A 27,929-nucleotide genomic window follows, 5' to 3' on the forward strand; every position below is an offset into this window, starting at 1 on the left:
CTGTATTATTTCACTTATTTAACATATTTAAGTGATAAAATTTTCTTTTCACTGAGAATAATAAGATTTGTTCTTCTTCCTCAAGAATTGCTTTGGCTATTTGGGGTCTTTTGTGGTTCCATATAACTTAAGTTTTTTTTTTTTTTTTCTATTTCAAGTGAAAAATGCCATTGGAATTTTGATAGAGACTACATTGAAATTGTAGACCAAAGTGGCAGTATAGCTATTTTAACAAAGGACTATTATCCTTCATTCTGTTCATGTGGCTTATCACATTTATTAGTTTGCATATGTTGAATCATCCTTGCATCTTAGAAATAAATCCCACTTGATCAAGTGTAAGATCTTTTTAATGTGCTGTTGAAATAAATTTGCTAGTATTTTGTTGGAAAGTTTTACACCATGTTCATCAGGGATATTGGCCTACAGTCTTCTTTTCTTGTAGTGTCCTTCCCTGGCTTTGGAATCAGGGTAATACTGGTCTCATAAAATGAGTTTGGAAGTGTTTTGTCATCTTCAAACTTTTGGAGGAGTTTGAGAAAGATCAATTCCTTCCTTCCCTCCTTCCCTCCCTCCCTCCCTCCCTCCCTCCCTTCCTTCCTTCTTTTTTTTTTTTTTTGACAGGGTCTTGCTCTGTCTCCCAGGCTGGAGCGCAGTGGCATGATCTCAGCTCACTGCAACCTCCACCTCCTGGTTCAAGTGATTCTCCTGCCTCAGCCTCCCCAGTAGCTGGGATTATAGGCACCAGCCACCATGCCCAGCCAATTTTTGTCTTTTTAGAAGAGACGGGGTTTCACCATGTTGGTCAGGCTGGTCTCAAACTCCTGACCTCAAGTGATCCGCCTGCCTCGGCCTCCCAAAGTGCTGGGATTGCAGGTGTGAGCCACTGCGGCCGGCCTAATTCTTATTTAAATATTTGGTAGAATTTATCAGTGGAGCCATCACATCCTGGGCTTTTCTTTTGTGGGAGGTTTTTGATTACTGCTTTAATCTCCTTACTCATTATTGATCTGTTCAGATTTTCAATTCATGATTCAGTCCTGTTAAGTTATACTTCTAGGAATTTACCCATTTCTTCCAGGTTATCCAATTTGTTGGTATATAATTGCTTCTTATATTCCTTATGATCCTTTGTATTTCTGTGGTATCACTTGTAATATCTCCTCTTTCATTTATAATTTTGTTTATCTTCTCTTTCTTTCTTAGTCTAGCCAAACTTGTCAATTTTGTTTTATTTCCAAAAAACAAACTCTTAGTTTCATTAATCTTTTCTATTGCTTTTCCAGTCTATTTCATTTATTTATTCTCTAATATTTATTCCTTTCCATCTGCCAACTTTGAGCTTAGTTTGTTTTTCTTTTGCTAGGTCCTTGAAATATAAAGTTAGGTTGTTAGGTTGTTAACTGGAGATATATTGTTTTCTTAACACAGCCTTTTTTTTTTTTTTGCTATAAACTTACCTCTTAGAACTGCTTTTGCTGTTTGGGAGCAGTTGCTCATGCCTGTAATCCCAGCACTTTGGGAAGCCAAGGTGGGTGGATCACCTGAGGTCAGGAGTTCGAGACCAGCCTGGCCAACATGTTGAAACCCTGTCTCTACTAAAATTATAAAAATTAACTGGGCATGGTGACATGTGCTTGTAATCCCAGCTACTCGGCAGGCCAAGTCAGGAGAATTGCTTGAACCTGTGAGGTGGAGGTTGCAGTGAGCCAAGATTGCGCCACTGCACTCAAGCCTGGGCGACAGAGTGAGACTCCGTCACACACACACACACACACACACACACACACACACACACACACACACACAGAACTGCTTTTGCTGTATCCCGTAAGTTTTGATATGTTGTTTTTCCATCTTCCTTTGTACCAAGATATTTTTTGATTTCCCTTTTGATTTCTTCTTAGACCTACTGGTTGTTCAGGAGTGTGTTGTTTAATTTTCATGTATTTGTGAGTTTTGCATTTTTTCCTGTTGTTATTGATTTCTAGTTTCATACCATTATGGTTGGGAAGATAACTGATATAATTTCAATCTTCTTAAATTTAAGATTTGATTTGCAGCCTAACATATTATCTATCCTGAAGTGTTCTTTATGTACATGAAAATAATGTGTATCCTGTAGCCATTGTATGGAATATTCTATGTATATCTGTTAGGTATTTGTTCTATAGTGTCATTCAAGTCTGCTGTTTCCTTAATGATTTTTTGTCTGGATGATCTGTTCGTTAGGAAAAGTGGGATATTGAAGTTGCCTACTATTGTTGTATTACTCTCTATTTCTGTTAATATTTTCTCTATGTATTTAGATGTTTTGATGTTGGGTGCATATAAATTTACAATTGTTATATTATCTTGTTGAATTGACCCCTTCATCATTATATAATGACCTTTTTGTCTCTTATGACAGTTTGACTTAAAGTCTATTTTGTCTGATATAAGCATAACCACCCTTGTTCTCTTTTGGATACCATTTGTATGAAATATCTTTTTCTGTCCCTTCACCTTCAACCTATGTGTGTTCTCAAAGCTAAAGTGAGTCTCTTGTAGGCAGCATGTAGTTGGAATTTTTTTTTTTAATCCATTCAGCCATTTCAGCCATTCTGTCTTTGCTTTGAACCTATTTACATTGGAATTAACTATTGATCAGTAAGGATTTACTATTGCAATTTTGTTGTTTTCTGACAGTTTTGTAGTTTCTTTCTCTCTTGCTATTTTCCTTTATGACTTTTGTTTTTGTATGCTTTTATTCCTTTCTCTTTCTCTTTGATGTATCTACCACAGGTTTTACTTTGTGGTTACCATAAAGCTTGTATAAAACCTCTTATAGTAGTCTATTTTAAACTAATAGCATTTTTCTTCAACTGCATAAAAATAATCTACACTTTAACTTCTCCTCTTACTTTTTCTTTTTCTTTTTTGTTTGAGACAGAGTCTTGCTGTGTCACCCAGGTTGGGGTGCAGTCACGTGATCTTGGCTCATTACAACCTCCGGCTCCTGGGTCCAAATGATTCTCATGCCTCAGCCTCCAGAATAGCTGGGATTACAGGCACCCACCACCACACCCAGCTGAATTTTGTATTTTTAGTAGAAATGGGGTTTTGCCATGTTGGCCAAGCTGGTTTTGAATTTCTGGCCTGAAGTGAGCCTGCCAAAGTGCTGGGATTATAGGCATGAGTCACCACACCCACCACACCCAGCACCACACCCAGGCTAGGCCTATCTCTCCTTTTCATTTTTTTCCACCTACTGTATATTCACCGGAAGCTGATTAGATTGTGCCCACCAGATTAAGAGTGAATCTGCCTTCCCCAGCCCACTGACTCAAATGTTAATCTCTATTGGCAACATCCACACAGACACACCCAGGATTAATACTTTGTATCCCTCAATCCAATCAAGCTGACACTCAGTATTAATCATCACACCTGATATTATTTAATTGTTTATCTATGTCCTCTTGTAGTTCACTGAGCATCTGGAAGACAATCATTTCGTATCTTTGTCAGGCAGTTCATAAATCTCCATTTCTTTAGGGTAAATTACTGGCCTTTTATTTTGTTCCTTTGGTGGTGTCATGTTTCCATGATTATTTATGATCCTTGTGGCCTTGCATTGTGTCTGAACATTTGAAGAAGTAGGCATATCTTCTGCTGGCTTTGGCAGGGAAGCCCTTCACCAGTTAGCCTGTCCTGAGATTCTGGGCAGGTAGGTTGGTGAGGTCCATGGTCAGGCCTGCTTCTGTGGTTTTGATTTCTATTTGTGCAGAGGTGGGTCTGAAACTTGAGTCCACTGGTGCAGGTCTGGAGCTTGAATCTGTCTGGGATGATCTGGCACCTGGGCCTGCAAGGGTGGGCCTGGGTCTTGGGTCCATAAGGGCTGACTTGAAGCCTGGATTCACTGGAGTAGGCCGGGACCCTGGATCTACTGGAGCTTGGGTCTGTGGTGGCTGGTGTGGCACAGGGGTATAATGGGGCAAGCTTGGACTCCGGATTTCACTGGAGTGGACCTGATTCCTGTTTCTGCTGGAGCCTGGGTCTGTGGGGGCTTGCCTGTTGCTGGAGCAAACCCAGAGACTGGGTCTATGGGGCCTGGTCTGTGGTCTGATGCTCTGGGGTCTGGCTTGGAGGTTGGGCCCATGGGGCTAGTCTTGAGTCTGGGGCCATAGGGGCCAGCCTGGCACTGTGGCAGGCCTAGAGCTTAAATCTGTGGGGGCTGACTTAAAGGCTGCGTCTATGGGAGCTGGTCTGGAACCTGAGGCCATGGGCTGGCTTGGTACGGGGGCAGATCTGAGGTGTAGCTCTGTGGAGGTTGGCCTGGAGGCTGAGGATATAGGGGCCAGCCTGTAGCTTGAGGATGATGGGGCTGGCCTAGATCTTGAGTCTACTAGGGTGTGCCTGGGGCCTGGGTCTGCTAGAACCTGAGACTGTGGGGGCTGGCCTGGTGCCTGGGTCTATGGGGGCTGGCCTGGAGCCTGAGTTTTTAGGGGCTGGCTTTTAACTTGGAGCTCTGGGGCCTGGCTTGGTGCTGGGGCTGGTCTGGAGCCCAGGTCTAGGGGGATAGCCTGATGCTAGTGCAGGCCTGAGCCTGGGGCCACAGAGGATGTCCTGCCATTGGGTCTGAGGCCTGATTCTGTGGGAATGGCTGAGTGCTGAGGTTCACTGGGGTAAGCCTGTTTCTGAGGTCCACGGAAAAGTCAGGTGCTCACTTTATTCTCTTTTCTTTTTTTTTTTTTTCTTTCTTTTTTTTTTTTTTTTTTTTTGAGATGAAGTCTTGCTCCATCGCCCAGGCTGGAGTGCAGTAGCACAATCTTGGCTCACTGCAACCTCCGCCTCCTGGGTTCAAGTGATTCTCCTAGCCTCCCGAGTAGCTAGGATTACAGGCATGCGCCACCATGCCCAGCTAATTTTTGTATTTTTGTATGAACGGGGTTTCACCATGTTGGCCAGGCTGGTCTTGAACTCAGAACAGGTGATCTGCCTGCCTCCGCCTCCCAAAGTGCTGGGATTACAGGCATGAACCACTGCTCCCAGCCATACTCTCTTTTCCTCATGTTGAAGGTATCACTGTCTATGCTGTGTTTCCTGGGCTTTGGGGAAGGGTGATGCAGGCAATGTGACATTGTTTTCCTATCGTCGTCAATACGCCCTTTAAAGTTTCTGTGCTTCTTTTTTTTTTTTAATATATATATTTTTATTATACTTTAAGTTCTAGGGTACACACAAGGATATGTATAACAGGATGCTATTGTAGCAATGTTTGTGGTAGGAAAATAATGGAAACAAATACCACTGATATGAAAATTAATGAATAACTTATAGTATAACTATCCCATTTCTCACTTGGTATTCATCACAACGATTTATTTAGATCTTTATTGAGTAACTTGGAATTTTACTTCCATGGAGTATTATTGAGTGAGAAAGATAAGAAGCAGAAAAACAAGCCATTAAAGTGATAAACCAAATAAACATTACAAAAAAAAAAGTTTCTGTGCTTCACCCAGGGGCTATAATCTCTTACCTGAATTTCTTAGCTCTTGTAAAGGTATTTTTATGTGTTGGTGGTTGTTTAAGTGGATGTTTCTGTGAGGAGATGAATGTCAGAAACTCTTCTTCTGCTATCTTGCTGACAACACACAAAATTTTACAAGTGGAGGACAGATATTAATGACTTTCAGGGTTTAGTGACAGGGGTAGGGTGGTAGAGGGTAGGAGTGGGAGAGAGGTGGATGTCATTAGAAAAGAGCAAAACAAGTTATTTTGGTGGTGATGGAATTGTTTAATGCCTTGACTGTGATGCTGGATATGTGGAACCAAACGTAATAAAATTTTATAGAACTAAATACACCCCTCCCACCATGAGTACAAATGAAATGCGAAATATGAATAAGATGGCTTGATTATATCAATGTTGATATCCTTGTTGTGATATTACACTGCAGTCTTACAAAATGTACAACTACCTTGTAATATAGTGGTATAATATAGGCTACAATATTACAATTGTAATATAGTTGGGTCTAGGGTAAAAAGTACATGGAATTCTATGTGTTACTTCTTACAACTATATGTGAATCTACAATTATGTCAACAAATGAAAAAACATTCCATGCTCATGGATAGAAAGAATCAATATTGTTAAAATGGCCATACTGCCCAAAGCGATGTATAGATTCAATGCTATTCCTATCAAACTACCAACAACATTCTTCATAGAACTAGAAAAAACCATTTAAAAATTCATATAGAACCAAAAAAGAGCTCAAACAGCCAAGGCAATCCTAAGCAAAAAGAACAAAGCTGGAGGCATCACGCTACTCAACTTCAAACTATACTACAAGGATATGGTAACCAAAACAGCATGATGCAGGTACAAAAACAGACACACAGACCAATGGAACAGAATAGAGAGCCCAGAAATAAGGCCACACACCTACAACCATTTGATCTTTGACAAAGCTGACAAAAAGAAGCAATGGGGGAAGGGGCACCTTTTTCAATAAATGGTGCAGGGATAACTGGCTAGCCATATGCAGAAGATTGAAACTGTACCCCTCCCTTACACCATATATAAAAATCAACTCAAGATGGTTTAGACTTAAATGTAAAACTCAAAACTATAAAAAACTCTGAAAGACAACCTAGGCAATACTATTCTGGACATAGGAATGGGCAAAGATTTCATGATAAAAATGCCAAGAGCAATTGCAACAAAATAAAAAATTGACAAATAGGATCTAATTAAACTAAAGAGCTTCTACACAGCAAAAGAAGCTATCAACACTCAGTTTACCCTGGTTATCTGTTTAAACAACCTACAGAATGGGAGAAAAAATTTTCAAACTATCTGACAAAGGTCTAATATCCAGCATCTTTAAGGAACTTAAACAAATTTACAAGAAAAACCCAAACAACCCTATTAAAAAGTGGACAAAAGACATGAACACTTTTCAAGAAATGACATACATGTGGACAACAAGCACATGAAGAAAAGTTAAACATCACTGATCATTAAATGCAAATCGAAACCACCATGAGATACCATCCTATACCAGTCTAATGGCTATTATTTAAAAATCAAAAAATAACAGGTGCTGGCAAGGTTATGGAGAAAGAAGGAATTCTTGTACACTATCAGTGGGAGTGTAAATTAGTTCAACTATTGTGGAAAGCAGTGTGGCAATCCCTCAAAGACCTGAAAACAGAACTACTATTCAACCCAGCAATCTCATTACTGGGTATATACCCAAAGGAATATAAATTATTCTGTCATAAAGACACCTGTATAAGTATGCTCATTGCAACACTATTCACAATAGCAAAGACATGGAATCAACCTAAATGCTCATCAATGGTTGAATAAAGAAAGTGTGGTACATAGACACCATGGAATACTATGCAGTCTTAAAAAAGAATGAGATCATGTCCTTTGCATGAACATGGATGGAGCTGGAGGTCATTGTCCTTAGTAAACTAACGCAGGAACAGAAAACCAAATATCGCATGTTCTCACTTAGAAGTGGGAGCTAAATGATGAGAACACATGGACATATAGAGGGGAACAACAAACTTTGGGCCTACCAGAGGGTGGAAGGTGGGAGGAGGGAGAGGATTTGGAAATATAACTAACGGGTAGTAGGCTTAATACCTGGGTGATGAAATAATCTGTACAACAAACCCCTGTGACACGAGTTTACCTACATAACAAACCTGTACATGTACTCCTGAACTTCAAAGTTAAAAATAAAATAAAATGTAAATGAAAATTTGAAAGAGTCACCTCAAGTTTAAAAAGGCATATATAATTTTCAATGTTTGCATTATTGTAAAATTACTCTCCAAAAACGTTACTTCAATGCATACTCCTAATGACAGTGAAGCATATCAAAGTGTCTACCTTATTCCAAATTAAAACAACAAAGGGATACTACTTTTGACTTATCAATTTGGAAAGAATAAAAAGTTATACACATCCCACTGTTGGCCAGGGTTTGGGGAAACAGACACTCTCCCATATTGTTCATGTGTGTTGCAAGTTGGCTTCTTCAGGAAGCAGACTCTGAAATAGTGAGTAGTGGGTAAGAAGTTCATTAGGGTATATTATTGGGATCAACAACTATAGAAGGGAAGGGATCATGCAGGACTGGGCAGAGGGAGAAATTGAGCTAAGATGTCATCTCAATGGAGACCTTAGCTGACCTTAAGATAATACGGAAGCTTGGATGATCTCCAGAGTTGTCTGAAGTTGAGAGTTGGGGGATGAACTTTTTTTTACCATCGTCTAAATTAGATACTGAATGTACCCATTGTGCCAGGACTGGGGTGGCTTATGACAGATATTGACTGATGCCAAATGACTGAGCATTTTAATCTCTCAAGTTGTGTAGTGCTTTCTTTGATGCATGCTATTAGTGAACAGAAACATCTTTACCCTTTCTGCTTACTTCCACATGTCCATCCACATGTCCCCACACTGGTCTCTGATATATCAATCATTGTACATCTAGGCTGAGTCATTCTCTACTGCCCAGGAGCCTATGTATATTCTAATTGCAGCTCTCTTCTTTTCCACACACAATAGATAACCAGCTGTGCTATGTAGACGTTTAAATATTTTTAGAGGGTAAAAGTATTTGTCTTTAACCTTTTCTTTTACAGCTTCTGGATTTCATGCCACAATTATAAAGATTTTCCATTACAAATCTTAAAATTCATGAAATTTCAACATAACTTTTAAACCTTTAAAAGTCCTTTTAAAATCCTTTTTTATCCTTTAAGATTTATTATGGTATTAAAAGTGAGTTGAGGACCTAGTGCTATTCATTCAAAAGGCTAGTCAGTAATCTCAATAATGTTTAATACTTTATAATTTCACCATTGAAATGAAATACTACCTTATTGTACGTTAAATTCCCGGATGAATTTGATAAATACATTTTTAAAACTTCATAGTACTAAGTTGTCTTTGTATTTCTGAAATAAATCTTACTTGCTCATGATTTATTATTTTTTATGCTTCATTGAATTTTATTTAGTAATATTTTATCTAAAAATATTCATCTATTCTCAACCATGAAAATTGCCACTAGTCTTTATTTTGCTGTGTTTTAGTCTTAGTGTTTTGTGTAGTAAAAAAGATGTGGAATCCTTGATTCTAGCCTTGTTCCCCAGGATAAAGCTGAAAGTATACCTCTTTAAACTGTGCGTGTGTGTGTGTTTACTGGGAGAACACTCTCCAAGTGTGCATTGGAGATAGAGAAATCGGATAACACACTCAGGTAACCTAACTACAAGAAGAGAAGAAAGTGCCTACAGCCAGAGAACAAACAAACTATATTAGCTGTCTATTGCTTGTGCAACAAATTACTAAAAAAGTTAGTAGTGGCCAGGCGTGGTGGCTCATGCCTGCAATCCCAGCACTCTGGGAGGCTGAGGTGGGCGGATCACGAGGTCAGGAAATCGAGACCATCCTGGCTAACACGGTGAAACCTTGTCTCTACTAAAAATACAAATATTAGCCGGGCATGGTGGGGGCCCCTGTAGTCCCAGCTACTTGGGAGGCTGAGGAGAATGGCGTGAACCCGGCAGGCGGAGCTTGCAGTGAGCCGAGATCGCACCACTGCACTCCAGCCTGGGCGACAGAGTGAGACTCCATCTCAAAAAAAAAAAAAAAAAAGTTATTAGCTTAAGACAACATACATTTATTTTCTCACAGTTTCTGTGGGTTAAGAGTCTGGGTGTGGCTTAGATGGGTCCTCTGCTTAGTCTCTCACAGGGTTGCGATGAAAGTATTGGCCAGGACTTGGCTCTTATTAGAGGCTCGGCTGGGGGAAGGATCTCCTTCCAAGCGCCCTGAGGTTGTTGCAAGAATTAATTTCTTTGTGGTGTAGGATTTATGATAGCTTACTTCTTCAAAGCCAGTAATGGAAAGTAAGAGAGACGAAGACAGTAGAGTGTGTTAACATGAAGGAGTCTTAGATAATGTAACATAATCATGATAGTGACATCCTCTCACCTCTGTTATATTCTACTGGGTAGAAGTAAGTCACAGGTCTCACCCACACTCAATGGGAGGAATCACAAAAGGACCCGAACACCAGGAGACAGAGATCATGGAAGCCATCTTGAAGTCTACCTGCCACATACACTAAGTGTGACTGCACACTTTACCTCTTGCCTCACAAAATCGCTTGAGGAGGAATTCTGTGATGAAAACGTAAATTTGCTACCAGGTAAATAGAGACCTGACTTGAGCTGACAAAACCCAGACCGCCTGCCAAGTATTTCCCTTCTAAGTTCTCATCCACAAAATGCAATTAAAAAATCACTAATCATTTGAGAAAAGCCAATCTCATAAGAGAGGTACCAAACTCACTAAGCACAAAAACTGACATCTGAGATAGTAGAATTAAAGAAGGGAAGTAGGAAATATAAACACTAGTATTAATTTCTCAGAGAGATTCAAGAGACTATCACAACCATAAAAAACTGCTAAGAAAAATAGGAAATCAGAGGACGTAAAATTTTAAAGTATGATTGCAGAATAAACCCCATTCAATAAGTGGGCTGAAAAGATGAAGACTGAATTAGAATACTAGAAGCAGGGGACGTTTCCAGAATGCAGAATAAAAGGATGAAGAGATGTAAAGAATAATAAATAGACTAAAAGCCAGGGAGGATAGACCTTTAAGTTACAAAATTGATAGCTGTTTCAAAAGGAGATAAAAGAGAATAGAGGGAAGAGAACAATAACAGAAACAATAGAAGAAAATTTTCTAGAGCTGAAGACAGATGCAGAGTGCTGAATAGTATTAAAAAAAGATCCTCCTATGACACATTAGGTAAAACTCTAGTATCCCAAGTATAAAGAGAACATTCTTGAAGGTTCAAGAAGGAAGAAACAGCATTTCAAAAACAAAAAGAGTTTACATATATATCTGACTTCTCAATAGCAATACTGGATATAAAGAGAAAATAGAGTTCAAAATTCTGAAAGAAAATTATTTTGCACCTAAAATCCTTTATTCAGAGAAACTATCAGTCAAGTATGGACAAATTAAAGTCATTTTCATATATATAAGTATTTAGGAATTTTATCATTGAGAGCCCTTATCTGAAAGAATTATTTAAGGATGTATTCCAGCAAAATGAAAATGATAGATCAAAGAAAAAGGAAAATATGGGACATAAAAAGTGATGACACAGTAAACCAGAAAACCATAGAATTAAGGATAAAGAATTTTGATGCATAATACAAAAGGGGTAACAGTTTGGGAAAAAATCTCCAGTGGCTTTCAAAGCAGGAAGTGAGAGTGGGGATCTGAGAATAGAAGTGAAACATGCTAAGGGTTTTAATAGGGCTTAGAAGTTAAAAGTAGGATATGGATATTGATTAACTACCACTGTGGAGAAAAAATAGAAAATATAGAAAAAAATCGAATAATGAAACTTCATGAATTTCACAGAAGTTAGACAAAGGATAGAAGAAAACTCAAGAAAGCATAACAATAGAAAACACAAAATATGGCAGCAAAAATAAACTCAAGTATTAGTATTCAGATTACATGTGAATGAGTTAAACTCCTCTATAAAAAGGCAGAAACTATAGCTACCATTTAGTGAGTGTTATTATGATTTAGGCACTGTGCTGAGCACTTTAAATAGACAATTTTATTTAAAGCTAACAATAAACTCTACAAGGTAGGTTCTATTTTTATTCTCACGTTAAAGATGAGACCCTGAGACTTAAGAGAGATTAAGCCATTTGTTTCAAGTGAGAGGCCAGATTTGAACCCATGCTGTTTGATGGTTAAGACCCATGCTCTTAATCATTCTATTAAACTACCACTCATCTTGGTTTAAACAATTACTTACATGTTATTTGTAAGAGATAAACCAAGGCAAAACAATATATAAATTCTGAAAATAAAGAGTTGGAAAAAGATCTATAAGGCAAATGATAACCAAGATGAAAGGAGGCAGGGACAGTGATATTAATACCCGTGACATATGATGAGAACAAAACAATTTTGAGAACAGTGTGTATAGTATATACTGTTTGTATATACTATTCTGTTTATGTTAAAAATATATGTGTGTGTATGCTGTAGAATCAGCAGTGGCATGAAGGGGTATGTATTTAGATTGTTTGAGTTGTATAATGCTGTTTTACTTGTGTAATTAAAAAAGATTTAAAAAATAAGAAATAAGCTTATTTTTTTAAACTGGAGAATAGGCAGGTGTCCAGCTGTGTAATGCAAACCAAGAGAGAAACTAGGGAGAGAGGCTGTGGATTATGTTGGGTGAATACAAAAATAAGCCTTAAAAGTGGTGATAAAAGGGGGGATGCTTTTCAATAGAGGTGTCACGAAGCACCTTCACTCATCAAACTTTGACAATTTCCCCTTTCTATGTGTGTGTCGGGGGGGTGGTGAGGGTGGAGGATCAGGAGGCAATGTGTGAGAGTGACAGTATCAGCCACATGTCTTCTGTTCAAAGCAATGCAACGTTTTCAATCAGAAAGGAAAAATATGATAAAGAAAAACCCTCAACTTTTCTTATTTCCTCTGAATTGGGTTGTCCGTCCCTTTGCAGTTGCTATGACAACAGCAGCCCTCCTCCTTCTTCATCTGGATCTATTTCCAAACTGAAAACAATGAATGTGAAAGATCAGAAAATAGGAAAAGCAAGTAGGCATTAAAAGCATTAGGATGATTTACCCTGGAGAAGAGAATGCTAAGAGGTGGCAATTATATTGTTCTGAGCTATTAAAGGTGACTACTATGTAAGTAGTTCCCTGCTTGGGCCCAAGATAAAATCAGATTTATTTTAACTGGAGGGAAATAGCTTTAGAGAGAAGAAGTCCCTGATAGAAAGTTCTGTGGGACTGCTTTGGCTCTGTCAGGGTAGAGTGGTGAGGAGGCTCTGAAATTTTTGTATTCTGCGGTGGTTATTATTTTCCTCTAAAAAGTTCTTCATCAGTGAAAGAACAACAACCATGACAACCAACACATGGTGCTTACTCTGTGTCGAGTGCCACTCTAAGTGTTTTATATTTATGATCTCACTTAGCCTTTACAACAGTCCTATGAGGAAGATACCATCATTATTCTCATTTTATGGATGAGAAAACTGAAGGTCAGAGAGCTCAGCAATTTGCCGAAGGCCAAACAGCTGATGAATGGCAAAGCTGGGATTCGAACCCAGGGCATCTGTATTTTTAAGCAGTGGTAACTTCTCACAGTAGATAATCACTGTCTTGAAATGGTTCTGGTTGCACTGGGGTCTTGGAAGGAATCCTGTATAAAGCCTTAGCTGACATGAGTTCTAATCTTATTTATCCATTCATTGAGTCATATTCTTTAATAACTATTTATTGAATACCTACTATGCACAATTTCTAGGCAGGCACTGGGGAAACAGCAGAGAGCAGTACAGACAAAGCCTCATCAAGCTGGTAGTTTAATGCAGGACCACAAACCTGAACAAATAAATTAATAGGATGATTTCAGGCACTAACAGGTGCAGTGAGGGAAATAAAACTGGGCAATGAGATAGAGAAGTGGGTGGGTGGGCTGCTTTACACAGGATGGCTGGGGAAGACCTTTCTGAGGAGGTGACAATCTGAACTGAGACTTGGATGATGGGAAGGGGCTGGTCCTGTGCAGATCTGGAAGAAGGGTCTTCCAGGCAGAGGAGAAGCAAATGTAAATTTGGGAACAAGCATGAAAGCAGGACAGTGAGGTTAGAGCACAGTGATCAGGGCCAGGACAGGGGTTGCAAGTTGGAGGTGGCTTTGGATACATTTTGAGAGTTTGGATTGAGAGTCAGGGTTACCACATGGGGCTGCGCTGCTGGCATCTGGTGGGTGGAGGCCATGGATGCTGCTTACCACCCTGCAATGCACAGGAGTCTCCAGCTTACAGAATGGTCCAGCCCCAAATGTCCATAGCATCAAGGTTGAGAAACCTTGATTCCTCTATACAAGCCAAGGAAAGGAGATTATAAGCTTATAAGCCAAGGAAAGGAGATTGAAATTTATTTGAAGTGGAAGAGAATTTGTCAGATGACTTGAAGCAATAGAGTTCCTTTCAGGGATTTACGTTTCAGAAGACAACTGGCTGCAGAATGGAAAACTGATTATAGCAGATCGAGAGTAGAAGCAGAGAGAAGAATGATTTTTTTTTAACTGTCTAATTTTTGTAGTCTTAGCAGTACTTAGTCCAGATGAATGGAAATGGTGGAGTGGTTTAGAGGAGCAGCAGTGGCGACAAAGGGGTTTTCACTCTTCACCTTTCATCATTTTTGGCAGGATTTGGCAGGCAGAGGGGACCAGGCTTGCTGATGGATTGGGTATGGGTCTGCAGGAAAGGGAAGAATTAAAGGTGACTTTCAGGTTGTGGCTGGTGCAACTGGGCACATGGACATGAGCCATGAACTTACATGGGGAGAAATGAATTTGGGGATAATGAAGAAAAACCAAGAATTTAGATTTGACAAAACTAAATAAGACATGGTTATATGAGGAGGTATCACATAGGCTGCTGGAAATACAGTCATGTATGTGATTGGCCTCACTGGGCCTTTATTTCCTCCTTTGGAAAATAAGCAAAGGGCTCTAAAATTCAACGATCCTAGAGCAATCAGGCCTGGAGTTGAGAGATTGGCTTTGGCAGACTTTGGCAATATCATCTAGTTCTGAGACACTCATCTATATCTCACTAGGTCCCTCAGAGCACCGTTATGAAGGTAGACGAGAGATGAGGAAATTAGTCCCATTTTGCAGAAACCGAGTTATGCTGCGTAAGAACTGACGTTTGTGCGGAGCCAGAGTGAGTGAGTTGCTGAATAATAGCCTGGGAGCATCCTTTAAACTAGATGTGGGATCTCCCCAGCAGCTGAGGGAGATTAATAGAAATAAAATCACATCATGCAACAAAAGGGGCTGTCTGGACCTCCAAGGAGAAGATAGGACTTGGAAGATTATAACCTGTGATTCTCAGCAATTTCTTTCCCAGTGGCTCAAAGGCTATTCTCTGCGTCTCCTCCCAAATCCACTGTGGTCTTGCACTCCCGACAAGGTTTGGAAAGACCTGAAGCAAGTAAAATATCTTGTTAAATTTGTTTGCTGTTTCCTTGGTATCTATCCTCAGGCTGAAAAGGGGCTCATTCTTTGACGTTACCTGGAGTCAGGGGAGCTGAGACATATTTTGCAAAAATGAGATGGTGTGAGAGGAAAAGAGGAAGATTGAGAGTGAAGTTCCTTTTGTTTTTGTTTTTGGAGGGTAGGGCAGTAGCAGGGAAGACACCACATCCTCTGCTTCTGTGAGTGATGGAGGTCGGGGAGAGCCCAGGGGAAATAATTTGACTCAGTTACTGGTAATTAAAGGAAGAATGTCAAGTCTCCCTGAGGATCATTGCTTATTGGAGAAGCAGGGAGCAGTCTTGCTTGCAGCTACTTACAGGAGGAAAAGTAAAATAAGCCCTGTGTTGACAGTGTCCTGAAGCCAGAAAAACATTCTACGAAGGGCATTGCCTCCAAGACTTGCTGGATTTATTCTGTTGAACCATAAAGCTAAGCCAAAAAAGAATCTTAGCAATTAGTTTAAGAGAGAGAGAGAGAGAGAAAGAGAGAGAGAAACTAACGCCGGCAAATATTTTTCCAGTGCTTGCCACATGCTAAGCTCAGTGTTATGAATGCATTGACAAAATTAGGGTCTGGAGCAACTATTTTAGGCTTCTGGTCAGTATGGTTTTTATCATAACTGTCCAACTTTGCCATGGTGGGATGTAAGCAGCCACAGCCATATGTAACTGAATGAGTATGGCTGTGTTCTGGTAAAACTTTATGAAAACAGATGATGGGCTGGATATGGGCTGAGCTATAGTTTGCCAACCCCTGGTTTAGAGCGTTGTTCTTACACCACACTGTGCACCAGGGTCATGTGAGAGCTTTATAGTAATGCTGATGTCAGCCCCATCTCCAGAAATTCTAAGTGTGGTTGGGAGTGGGGTCTGGGCATCAGTCGTTTAAAGAAACTCTTCAGGTAATTTGAGGCACAATCAGGGATTAGAATCAGTGGGTTTAGGATTGTGGTTTTTGCCTGGTTACACAACAGAATTGTGTGTGTGTGTGTATGAAGAATACTTATGTCTGGCACTACCCTTAGAGATACAGATGTAATTGGTCTGTATGTGGTCTGGGGTTCAGAAATTTTTAAAGTTTCCCAAATGTTTCTACTGTAAAGCCAGAGGCAATTTCAATACAGTGTGATAATTGTTGGACAGGAGCAATTTCAGCAAATGAGTTATTTATTTATTCATTGAACACTTACATTGTAGTTTCTATGTGCTAAGCAAGTGTTCTAAGTATTGATACAATGAACTTATTTAATTTTCATGATATTTGCTAGGGTAGGTATGATTAACATCCCCATCCTGCAGTTGAGTAAACTGAGGTGCAAAGAGTTTAACTGGGAGCAAGGGACATATTTTGCCAGAAGGTGTTTTAGGAAAAACTCCTAGGAGAAGGTGATGTCTGAGAAGGACATGTGTAAGAGAGCCAGGTACACGTAGGGTGCAGGAGGAAAGTAGAGTGAGGACTGCTCCCTAGATGTAGCCATGCCAAGGTATGGAGGTGAGAGATGCTGATACAGGGCAGGTGAGCCCAAAAATTGGGGCTTAGCCAGGGAGGGTTCTTGGCTTCACCCAGCAAGGAATTCAAGGGTGAGCCAGGGGTGTTAGACAGCAACTTTTACTGAAGCAGCAGTGTACAGCAGCAGCAGAGGTATCGCTTCTTGCAGAGCAGGGCTACCCTACAGGCAGTGTGCCCAGAGTAGCAGCTCAGAGGCAGGGCTGCAGTTATATTTATACCCACTTTTAATTACATGCAAATCAAGGGGCAGATTATGCAGAAATTTCTAGGAAAAAGGTGGTAACTTCTGGGTCACAGAGTCATTGTCATGGAAAGGGATGGTAACTTCTGGGTGTTGCTAAGGCGATGGTAAACTGACATGGGACACTGGTGGGTGTGTCTCATGGAAAGCTGCTTCCACCCTCTCCCTGTTTTAGCTAGTCCTCAGTTTTGTCCAGTATCTGAACCCTGCCTCCTATCTCAACAGCATGGTATCTTCTGTAAACAGTGAGTATGCAAGTTGACTTTACTGGGTTGCAGAGTGTATTGTGTTCTCAGGGACCTCAACAAGAGTTTTTTTCAGTCGAGTGCTGGGATGAATTAAGAAACCCATTTCCCATTTAGAAAAAAAAAAGTGCAGCTTATTCTCAGGGCAAATGGGAAATAGGTTAAGGAATGAAAAAAAGGGGATGAAATGCGAGTCAAGAGTAAAGATAATTCCTGATAGAACCTTGAAGAAGAGAAGAAATACATGGTGGTAATAGGAAGCAGAGATGGAATTAAGGGCAGGATTTATTTGAACTGGGAGAGACTTGAGTAGGTTTAGTGACTGGCAGGGGACAGAGCAAAGGGAGAGGTTGAAAGTGCAGGCAAAAGGGGTGAATGATGGACAGTGTTCTTGAGAAGAAGTCATAGGATCTAGAATGTGTGAGGAGGAAGGACCTTCTTCCTCTGGGAAGGAAAGGATTGTAGAGATGCATATATTTTGTAGGTGAGTGGGTAGATAGGCAGAGGAAGTGCTAGCTGATGTTTTTTGACTTGTGGCAATTTTGGTTGTAAGGAACAGAAACGTACTTAAGCTTGCACAAGAGAGGTAATCAGTTAGAATTGCATGCAGAAATCCAAGTATAGGTGCTTAGTCCAAAAGAAATCTTATGTTTTTCTCAAATATTGAGAATCTAGAGTAGGCAGATCAGGGATAGTATCAGCTACTTAAGGAAATAATAAATAATTAAAGCTCTTTCTAGATATCTGATTGACCAGACTCAGTGTGTAAATTTTGCCCTCATGGCCACATGTTTACTGTATCTCAAGCATCATGTCTGGATTCCAAGCAGGAAAGGAGTGCTGATATGGTTTGATTGTGTCCCCACCCAAATCTCACCTTAAATTGTAGTAATCTCCACATATCAAGGGCGGAGCCAGGTGGAGATAAGTGAATCATGGGGGTGGTTTTCCCCATACTGTTCTCGTGGTAGGGAATAAGTCTCACGAGATCTGATGGTTTTATAAATGGGTGTTCCCCCTGCACAAGCTCTCTTACCTGCTGCCATGTAAGATGTGACTTTGCTCCTCCTTCACCTTCCACCATGATTGTGAGGCCTCCCAAGCCATGTGGAACTGTGAGTCAACTATACCTCTTTCCTTTATAAATTACCCAGTTTCAGGTATGTCTTTATTTGCAGCATGAGGACAGACTAGCACAAGTGCAAAAGGTACATATCAGTTGAGCCTCTTCATTTTTTTCAATCAGGAAAATTTTTCCCTGGAGACACTGGCAGTAGTTTACCACTTATATCTCATTGGCCAGAGAAGGTCATATAACTCTCCTATTTGCAAGAAGGTTTGGGGAGGCAAATATATTTACTTTATTTTTAAATTTTTTAAGAGACTGGGTCTTGCTACATTGCCCAGGCTGGTCTTGAACCTCTCAGCTCAAACAATTCTCCTGCTTCAGCCTCTGAGTAGCTGGGACTACAGGCTCATGTCACTGCACCTGTCAAAGGTAAGTATATTTCATTGGTATACAGTCCCCTCAACAAAATCAGAGTGTTATTCAGGGCAAAAAGGAGAAGGGAATGTGGATAGGCAAATAGCAACGTCTACTGCAGAAGAATGCATGAAAAAATCTCACCTGGGTGTGGCAGCTCATGCCTATAATCCCAGCACTTTGGGAGGCTGAGGCAGGAGGCTCATGTGAGGCCAGGAGTTCAAGGCTAGCCTGGGCAACATAGCAAGACCCCATTTAGACAAAAAATTTTAAAAAAATTAGCCGGGTGTATTGGTGTGCACCTTTAGTCCCAGCTACTTGAGAGGCTGAGGCGGGAAGATTACTTAAGACCAGGAGTTTGAAGCTATAGTGACCTAAAATCAGGCCACTGCACTTGAGCCTGGGCAACAGAGTGAGACCCTGTCTCTAAAATAAAATTTTAAAAAATCTCAGAAAGTCCATCTAACCAACCGAAGTAGAGCCAGACCTTACAGAGTTTGGAACTGGGAGCTAAGATGCTCCCTGTCTAATGAACAGCAGGGAATTGCTTTCTTTTCCCTGGGCGTCAGCTCTGGTTTCCTTTCTCCACTCATCAGCATCTTCTGTTTATATGTTCTTTCTACTTGATATTAACCTTCACATACCCACATCGTGCTGGCTGCCCACATCACTTTCTTTCAGCTGCTTCAGTTTTGTAATTCCAAATTCAGGCAAATATCAGATTGGCTGATCCTAATTTTGTGAGCCAGACTTACAAATTTTTCATGACTGGCTAATCAATGGATGATGCATTGGACAGTGGAAGGGATCATGTGACTTGAATCTTGGCCGTGCTCTACATGCATACATGCTACAGGAACCATGTGAGGTAGTTTCCCCTTGAAGTTATGGGGAGGGGAGATAATACAGGATTTTAACTTACTTTGGGAAGTAGAAGGTCAGGTCTTATTCTAAGGGTGATCAGAGAAGAGGAAGTTAAGAAAATTTATGCTATAGTTTGGATATTTGACCTTCATCCTCACGTTGAAATTTGATTCCCAGTGTTGGAAGTAGGCCTAGTGGAAGGTGTTTGGGTCATGGGGGTGGATACCTCATGAATAGATTAACTCCCTCCCTGAGTGGGAGTAACGAGCAAGTTCCACTGTATTAGTTCCCTTGGGAGCTGGTTGTTAAAAGGAGCCTGGCAACTTGATCCCCTCTTGCTTTCTCTCTCATTATGGGATCTCTGCACATGCTAGTCCCCTTGGTCATCTACCATGAGTGGAAACTCCCTGAAACCCTCACCAGAAGCAGATGCAGGTGCCATGCTTCTTGTACAGCTTGTGGAATCATAAGCCAAACAAATCTCTTTTCTTTAGAAATTACCCAGCCTCAGGTATTTCTTTATAGCAACATGAATGGACTAATACAGTTCAGGAGACTACAGATCTGAAACAACTATGGAAAAAGAAACCCAGAAGATATTCACAACAGCATGAAGGGCTCAGATGAGTTTTGAGACCAGAATTTTGCAATTATTCCATTCTTTCTAATTATATGATTTCTTCCAGCAGAGCTCACAGCTAGTGAAGACGTGTGGGAGGCAATTACTGGATTCATCCAGGGCTGGCATTTTTCCATGTAGGTGAGAAAGTCAGACATTGATACAAAAGATTAAAATATTAAAAAAGGAGCTAGGATGATTGTCAGCTGTTGCCAAAAAGAAATCTTAGAATTTAAGATCTCAGAGATGTGAGATTTCTTGTTGGATGGATGACTTTATGGTCTGGGGTGTGATCATGAGAGAAGATGGTCAAAGAAGAGTGGAGGTGAAGGCCACTGAGTTGAGCGGGCAAAAGATTTGAGAAGCATAGATAGTGAATGGGGTGCTCAAATGGATACTAAAGTCACTTGGGATAGTGGTAGTGCTTGGAACAGAGAGGAAAATGGTACACCAGGATATTTAGTAAAAAAAGAGAGTGGCTAGGAATGAGTGGGTAACTATAATGTAAAGGCATAAAGAGTCAAATCTAGAACCATTTTTGATCCTTCTTTCTTTCTTACTATCCATACCCAACAACTCAATAGATCTTATAAATTCCATCTCATAAGACTTTAATCTAACCCATCTATGTCTTCTATTTCCACTGACATCACCCTAGTATAAGTCATACATTTCCTCCCACCTTTACTATTATGATAACCATCAATAAACACTTTTGAGACTTTCCAAGCCATTCTCTGCATTGTGATTTATAATTTGTGAAATTATGAATCTTATCACTGCTTAAGACTCTTCCATGGCTTCCCACTGCTCTTAGGATAAAACCTATGTAGGAAATTGTATCAGTGTTCAAAATATTTGATGCTCTTCCTGGGTAAGGGTTCTACTTCCCTGTCTCACTAATGTTAATCATGGCCATGTGACTTGCAGGGACCCTCCATGCAGGAGGATTATATATTCCTACTCTGTTGAACACAAATGTAGCCGCGTGGCTTGCTTTGGCTAATGGAATGTGGGCCAATGTGATGTGTGTTATTTCTAAGCAGAAGCTTTAAGGGCCAGATATATGGCTTCTCTTTTCTCTCTTTTTCCTTTTTTATAAGACTAGCATTGGCCCAGATAAAGACTGATCCATCAGTCCTGAAGGCAACATGAAGACATGACCCACATGGACGTATAACATGAATGGGAAATAAATCACTATTTTAAGACGTTGATATTTATTATTGTAGCAAAACTTAATACAGTCTGTAAGGCTCTGAGTGATTTAATGATTTGGTCTGACTTCTCCAGCCTTATCTCTCAAACATCTCCCCCTTTACATCACTTAATCTTATTTTTCTTCCAGATCCCAACTTAAATGTCACTTCCCCAGAAAAGTCTTTTCTAACTTCCCTTCTCCCTCACAGCTCTGGACTAATTTAGATCACCTATTATTCTAGTTCATAACACCTTGTTCTTTTTATTCATGTCACTCAAACACAGTCTGTAATTTTTTTTTTTGTGAGTGTGATTATCTGTTTACCCCAGGAGAAGGTAAGTTCAGAGAGGGCAGACATTACGTGGGTGTATTTCTTCATTATATTGCCGTGCCTGGTATACAATAAGCACTCAATTAAAATTTCTTCATCAAGTGGACAGATTTGAGTCCAGATTACAGGTGAGTCCAGAAGTCAGAGACAGTCTGATGCATCAAATATGAAGAGCTGGGGTGGAAAGCAAGAAATGGATCCAGTGCAAATGAAGACAGGTTGTGGATCAAAGGGAGTGGTGGTACGTGGAGAAATAATCAGATGCAAAAGTTTACAAAGGAGAGGTCACTTATAAGATGCCAGATGCCATTTCTACAGGCGGGGAGGTAGCTGTTCAGGGCAAAGAGCTGATGTGTACACTAAGCTACCACCCAGCCCTTCCTCTCTCCTTTTCTCATTTTGTTTTTTCTCATTCCATCAACTTGTGGAACATCTTCTGGATATTGGACTTTTTGGAGGATGCAGTAATAAATGAATTAATAGCTAGTTTCATGAGATTACCAAATGGAGAAGACAGATATGAACCTAGTAAGTCAGGCACAGTGGCTCATGCCTGTAATCCCAGCACTTTGGGAGGCTGAGGCAGGAGCATTGCTTGAGCCTAGGGGTTCGAGACCAGCCTGGGCAACATGGTTGATATGGTTTGGCTGTGTCCCCACCCAAATCTCACCTTAAATTGTAATAATCCCCACATGTCAAGGGCGGAGCCAGGTGGAGAGAATTTAATTATGGAGGTGTTTCCCCCCATACTGTTTTGCGGTAGTGAATAGTCTCACGAGATCCGATGGTTTTATAAATGGAGTTCCCCTGCTCAAGCTCTTTTGCCTGCTGCCATATAAGGGGTGCCTTTGCTTCTCTTTTTCCTTCTGCCATGATTGTGAGGCCTCCACAGCCATGTGAAACTGTGAGTCCATTAAATCTCTTTTCTTTATAGATTACCAAGTCTTGGATATGCCTTTACTAGCAGTGTGAGACCAGACTAGTACAATAGTGAAACCCTATCTCTACAAAAGCAAAGCAAAACAAAACAAAACAAAACAAAAACCAAAACACCCAAAATTAGCCAGGTGTGGTGGTGCATGCCTGTGGTCCCAGCTACTTGGGAGGTTGAGATGGGAGGATCACCTGAGCCCGGGAGGTGGAGGTTGCAATGAACTGAGATTGTGCCACTGCACTGAAAAAAACAAAAAAACGAAAATCAAAACAAATAAATAAACAAACAAAAAACAGTAACAGATGAATCTTTCAAAAGGGAAATTCAGAGACATGGGAAATTTCAATGAGAAATAAGCCTCTCTTCACCCTTCCTGTCTCTGTTCCTTCTAATCAAGTGTCAGGACATTGCCATTCATTCAGAGAATCAATTTCTAGAATTTTATTTATTAAAATTTAAAACTTTAAAATCAAAGTAATAGTTATACATGGTAACAAGTCATATAATACAGAAGTGTTTACTGACAAAAAGCAACAGCCTTTCATTCCACCTGAAGTCTTCTCCCTAGAGGCAACTAACTTCTTCTTTTTTTTTTTTTTTTTTAACTATTTCTGTGTTTAGTTCTGTTTGTTTCCACTAGAACTTTGAGCACTATACTTACATCTCTATTTTTTGGCTTATCTACTGCTGGCAATTTTTATTTCTGTTTACAGTGTTCTTCTCCTTAATCTTTGCCTGCCCCAGTTTTACTCATTCTTCATGGCCTCAACTTAGGAACCACTTTATTTAAAAAGACCATAATCCCGTGGTCATAGCAAATTTCTCCACTAATCTTCTGGTGGTCATGAGCTACTGTGGTCTAGGGTCACTCAAGATGATAATAACATTATTTCTGTCTGGGTCCTGTTCAGTTCATGTGAAATGTCACAGGCATGTTCAGTGGGATGCTGCTGGTATATATGGGGAAGGAGACAGATGAAGGAATATGGGTGGGGCTCTAACAGCACCAGCTACACTTCTACATTCTTCGTATTAATTCCTATAGTCAGTCTTTCCTCTGTCTTCCACCGTGTCTTGATGGAACTATATACTTTTGGTATATTCTACCTTCTTTTGTCAGTTCATGCTTTTCTCTTACTTTCCTGTAAGCTTCTGGGGGCAGAAACCATGTTTGATTCATCTTTTTATCCTTTCATGGCTTAGCAGAGGTCCTGCCACAGAGAATCTATTTACTCAATAAACGTTCACAAAATTGAATTGTGGGGGACACCATGGCTCCCCAGGGCACTATTAAATCAGATCCCTTCTTTCTTACCACCACCAAAGGATAATGTCAAGACATGGGCATTGATTCGGAGAATCCTTTTCCAGAATTTTACCTATTAAAATTTAAAAAAATTTAAATCAAAACAATAGATATACATGGTAACAAGTCATGAAATACAGAAACACTCACTGACAGAAAACAATAGGTGTTCACTCCACCTGCAGCTCTCTCTCCAGAGGCAGCTTTTTTTATTTTTATTTTTTAACTATTTCTGGTTTTACTTCTTCTGTCTGTTTCCACTAGAACTCTAAATAGTATACTTACATCTCTATTTTCTGACTTATCTATGGCATACAATTTTTATTTCTTCTTTGTGATGAAAAATGAGGATTTAGATTTAGTTCAGACAAATAACCCTTTCTCTTCTGTCCCCTTCTGAATATTTGGTGCATTTGTTTTTGGTTCTTCTAAATTTACATTTTCAACTTTATGCAATATAGTTTGTACACAGTTTCTATCTTCCCATTTTAAATTTTATCGGCGCTTTTTTCCTACGTTCTTTTTGAGATGGGGACATTATTTCCTTTCATTTTTCTTCCTGCCTCTACTCAACTCTCACCCTCCCCTTTTCTGTTACCCTTTTACTCTCAGGTTGCCAAGACACTTAACAGCTACATTCTGTTCTTTAACAAACAGTTAAGTTGTTCTTTGCCAATAGGTTGACACTGAAAATAGAATACAAACTCATGCTTTCATTATTATAATTATGTAATGGTCATTCACACCTGGAGCAGGGATTGAACTAAAATTATATTTTCTTCTTTACAGATATAAAGTCACAACCCTTTGGTCACTCAAATAAGAATGTCCTAAGCCTCAAAGTTAAAAGATTTTTATGTTCTTACGGCAGTGGCTTAAAACCACACCACATTTAATTAGCTTCATATTTAGAGCATGACTTTCTCATAGTTTTTTAAGCCTGGAGTTTCTAATTGCTCTTTAACTTGTTGCCAAAAACATAATGTTCCTTTATCATATCTTCAGCTTTTCCACTCTCTCAATCAAATCATTTCTGTGTGTATTTCTTTGGTACATTCTCTCTTGAAAGACCTCTTGTTAGGAATGGGGAGTGGGGGATGGGATGAATTCTTCTTTATTTTTGAAACATTTTAAAAAGAAATATAATTTTAAGGCCGAGTGCAGTGACTTATGCCTGTAATCCTAGCACTTTGGGAGGCTGAGATGGGCGGATCACTTGAGGTCAGGAGTTTGAGACCAACCTGGCCAGCATGGTTGAAACCGCATCTCTACTAAAAATACAAAAATTAGCTGGGCATGGCGGTGCATGCCTATAGTCCCAGCTATTCGGGAGGCTGAGGTGGGAGAATCACTTGAACCCGGGAGGGGGAGGTTGCAGTGAGCCAAGATCGTGCCATTGCACTCCCACCTGGGTGACAGAGTAAGACTCCATCTCAAAAAAAAAAAAAAAATGAAAGAAATATAATTTTAGGTGTGATTGTTACCAACAATATTCCAGATTCTGAATGATCCCCATGCCAAGCCTCTGGCTTTCTCACATTTTATCTGTCTCATGCTGGCTTTTCTCATATTTTCAATTTTGTTATTCTTTGTGTCTTCATTTACTTGCCAGTAAAATGGGGATAAGAAGTTCAAGTTATATCACGGGAAAATGATAGGAAATATAACTCTTGACCCTCTTTCGGAAAAAAATCTACATACAAGCTATAGTCAACACCTACATATAAGGTTATTAAGCTTAAAACAGAATAAACATAGCTTGGGAGAAATCTTCCTGTGAATAGCATAGGGAGATTCTAAAGTACATATTACTTTTATTTCTGTGATAGGGGCCATTAATTCATGATCTTTGGATTGGAGCACAGCCTGATATTAGCTTCAGGACCAAGACTTTCCAATGCCTGAGGGTGGAAGCATAGATGCCATGTTGAACCACATGCCTGATCCTTGGTGGGTGCAAATTCTGTCTCCTGCTTCTCAGTTCTAGGGAAAAATCCCCATGCAGGATTGATACATGGAGAAGAAAAACTCCTGGACTATTGCAGACCTCTTTCCTTTCAAAAGGAGCAGAGATCTCATTAAATCTATGTGATCTTATCCTCCACTCTGAAGGCAAACACATGGCTTTGGGTTACTCAGAATTAAAATGATTTGGAGGTTCCTTCTCACTATCCCTTAGAGTCTTGGTTTAAGGGGTACTTAGACAGATCCCACCTAACTCAGTAGACTAGGTTAAATTCCCTAGCAACATATGCTTTTAATTGGCCAAAGCTCTTTCCTTCTTTTTTTAAGTGGTAGATACTCAAATCAAACTTGTTTAAGTAGAAAGGGAAATAACTGAAAAGACCATGCAGCATTCATGGATAGCTCCATGGTGTGTATAGGGGCTGAGTTTATATTATGAAACTTGTCTGTCTCTCGTTTTTTCTTAACATTTGCTGCTGTCCCCATCTCTTACCTTCCCTTCCTCTCCTTTTCTTCCTCCCCTTCCTTCCCTTCTTCTCCTCTTCCTTATTCTCTTCTTTCCTTCCTCTCTCTCCTTCCCTCCCTCCCTCCCTCCCTCCCTCCCTCCCTTCCTTCCTTCCTTCCCTCCCAGCCTGCAGAACTGTGAGCCAACTAAACCTCTTTCTTTATAAATTACCCAGTGTCAGGTATTTCTTTCTTTCTTTTCTTTTCTTCCCCCACTCCCCCTTTTGTTTTTTGAGACAGAGTTTCACTCTTTTACCCAGGCTGGAGTGCAGTGGCATGATCTCAGCTCACTGCAACCTCTGCCTCCTAGGTTCAAGCAATTCTCCAGTCTCAGCCTCCCAAGTAGCCAGGACTACAGGCACGCACCACCATGCCCGGCTAATTTTTGTATTTTTAGTAGAGATGGGGTTTCACCATGTTGGCCAGGCTGGTGTCAAACTCCTGGCCTCAAGTGATCTGCCTGCCTCGGCCTCCCAAAGTGCTGGGATTACAGGTGTGAGCCTCTGCACGTGGCCAGGATTTCCTTTCTTCATAAAGCTGAATACTATTTCATTGTATGTGTAGAACACATTTGCTTTATCCATTCATCCACTGATGAATGTTTAGGTTGTTTCCATATATTGGCTGTTGTGAATAAGCCTGCAATGAACACAGGAGTGCAAATATCCCTTCGAGATCCTAATTTTGATTATTTTGGATAAATATCCAGAAGTAGGATTGCTGGACCAAATAGACAGCAATGCAATAATAGTAGGAGACTTCAGTGCCCCACTTTTAATAATGAATAGAAAATCCAGACAGACAGTCAATAAAGAAACAGCAGACTTGAATAGCATTGTATTTAATAGGCCAAATGGACCTCACAGATACATATATATACACACACACATAAACAGCCTATTCCACCCAAGTCCAGCAGTTTACTCATTCTTTATACACATTTATTTTTTGTTCTGGAGACAGTAATGCAATATAAAACCTACTGAATGGTTACTTCTGTGCCACTTATTTCTGCTTTTTTAAAATTATTTTTAAATTTACATATGCTTTTTTTGGATGTACAGTTCTGGGAGTTTGACAAGCCCATAGACATTGACTTTAGTACCTAATTTTGCATTTGTACCTTTGTATTTTTTTTAGATGCTCTCGTTTCCCCAAATTACAGTCAGCCCTCTGTATCCTCAAGTTCCACATCTGTGGATTTGACCAACCACAGATGGAAAATACTAGAAAAAAACTACAATGAAAAAAATAATGATACAATAGAAGATAATACAAACAAAAAACAATGCAGTATACCAATTATTTATGTAGCATTTACATTGTATTAGGTATTATAAGTATCTAGATATGATTTAAAGTATATGGGAGAGTGTGTGCAAGTTATATGCAAATACCATGTCATTTATTTATTTATTTATTTATTTATTTACTTTTTGAGACGGAGTCTCACTCTGTCGCCCAGGCTGGAGTGCAGTGGCGCGATCTCAGCTCACTGCCAGCTCCGCCTCCCGGGTTCACGCCATTCTCCTGCCTCAGCCTCCCGAGGAGTTGGGACTACAGGCTCCCGCCACCCCCA

This window comes from Pan paniscus, chromosome 18 (genome assembly GCF_029289425.2).
Source record: "Pan paniscus chromosome 18, NHGRI_mPanPan1-v2.0_pri, whole genome shotgun sequence".
NCBI classification, from domain to species: domain Eukaryota; kingdom Metazoa; phylum Chordata; class Mammalia; order Primates; family Hominidae; genus Pan; species Pan paniscus.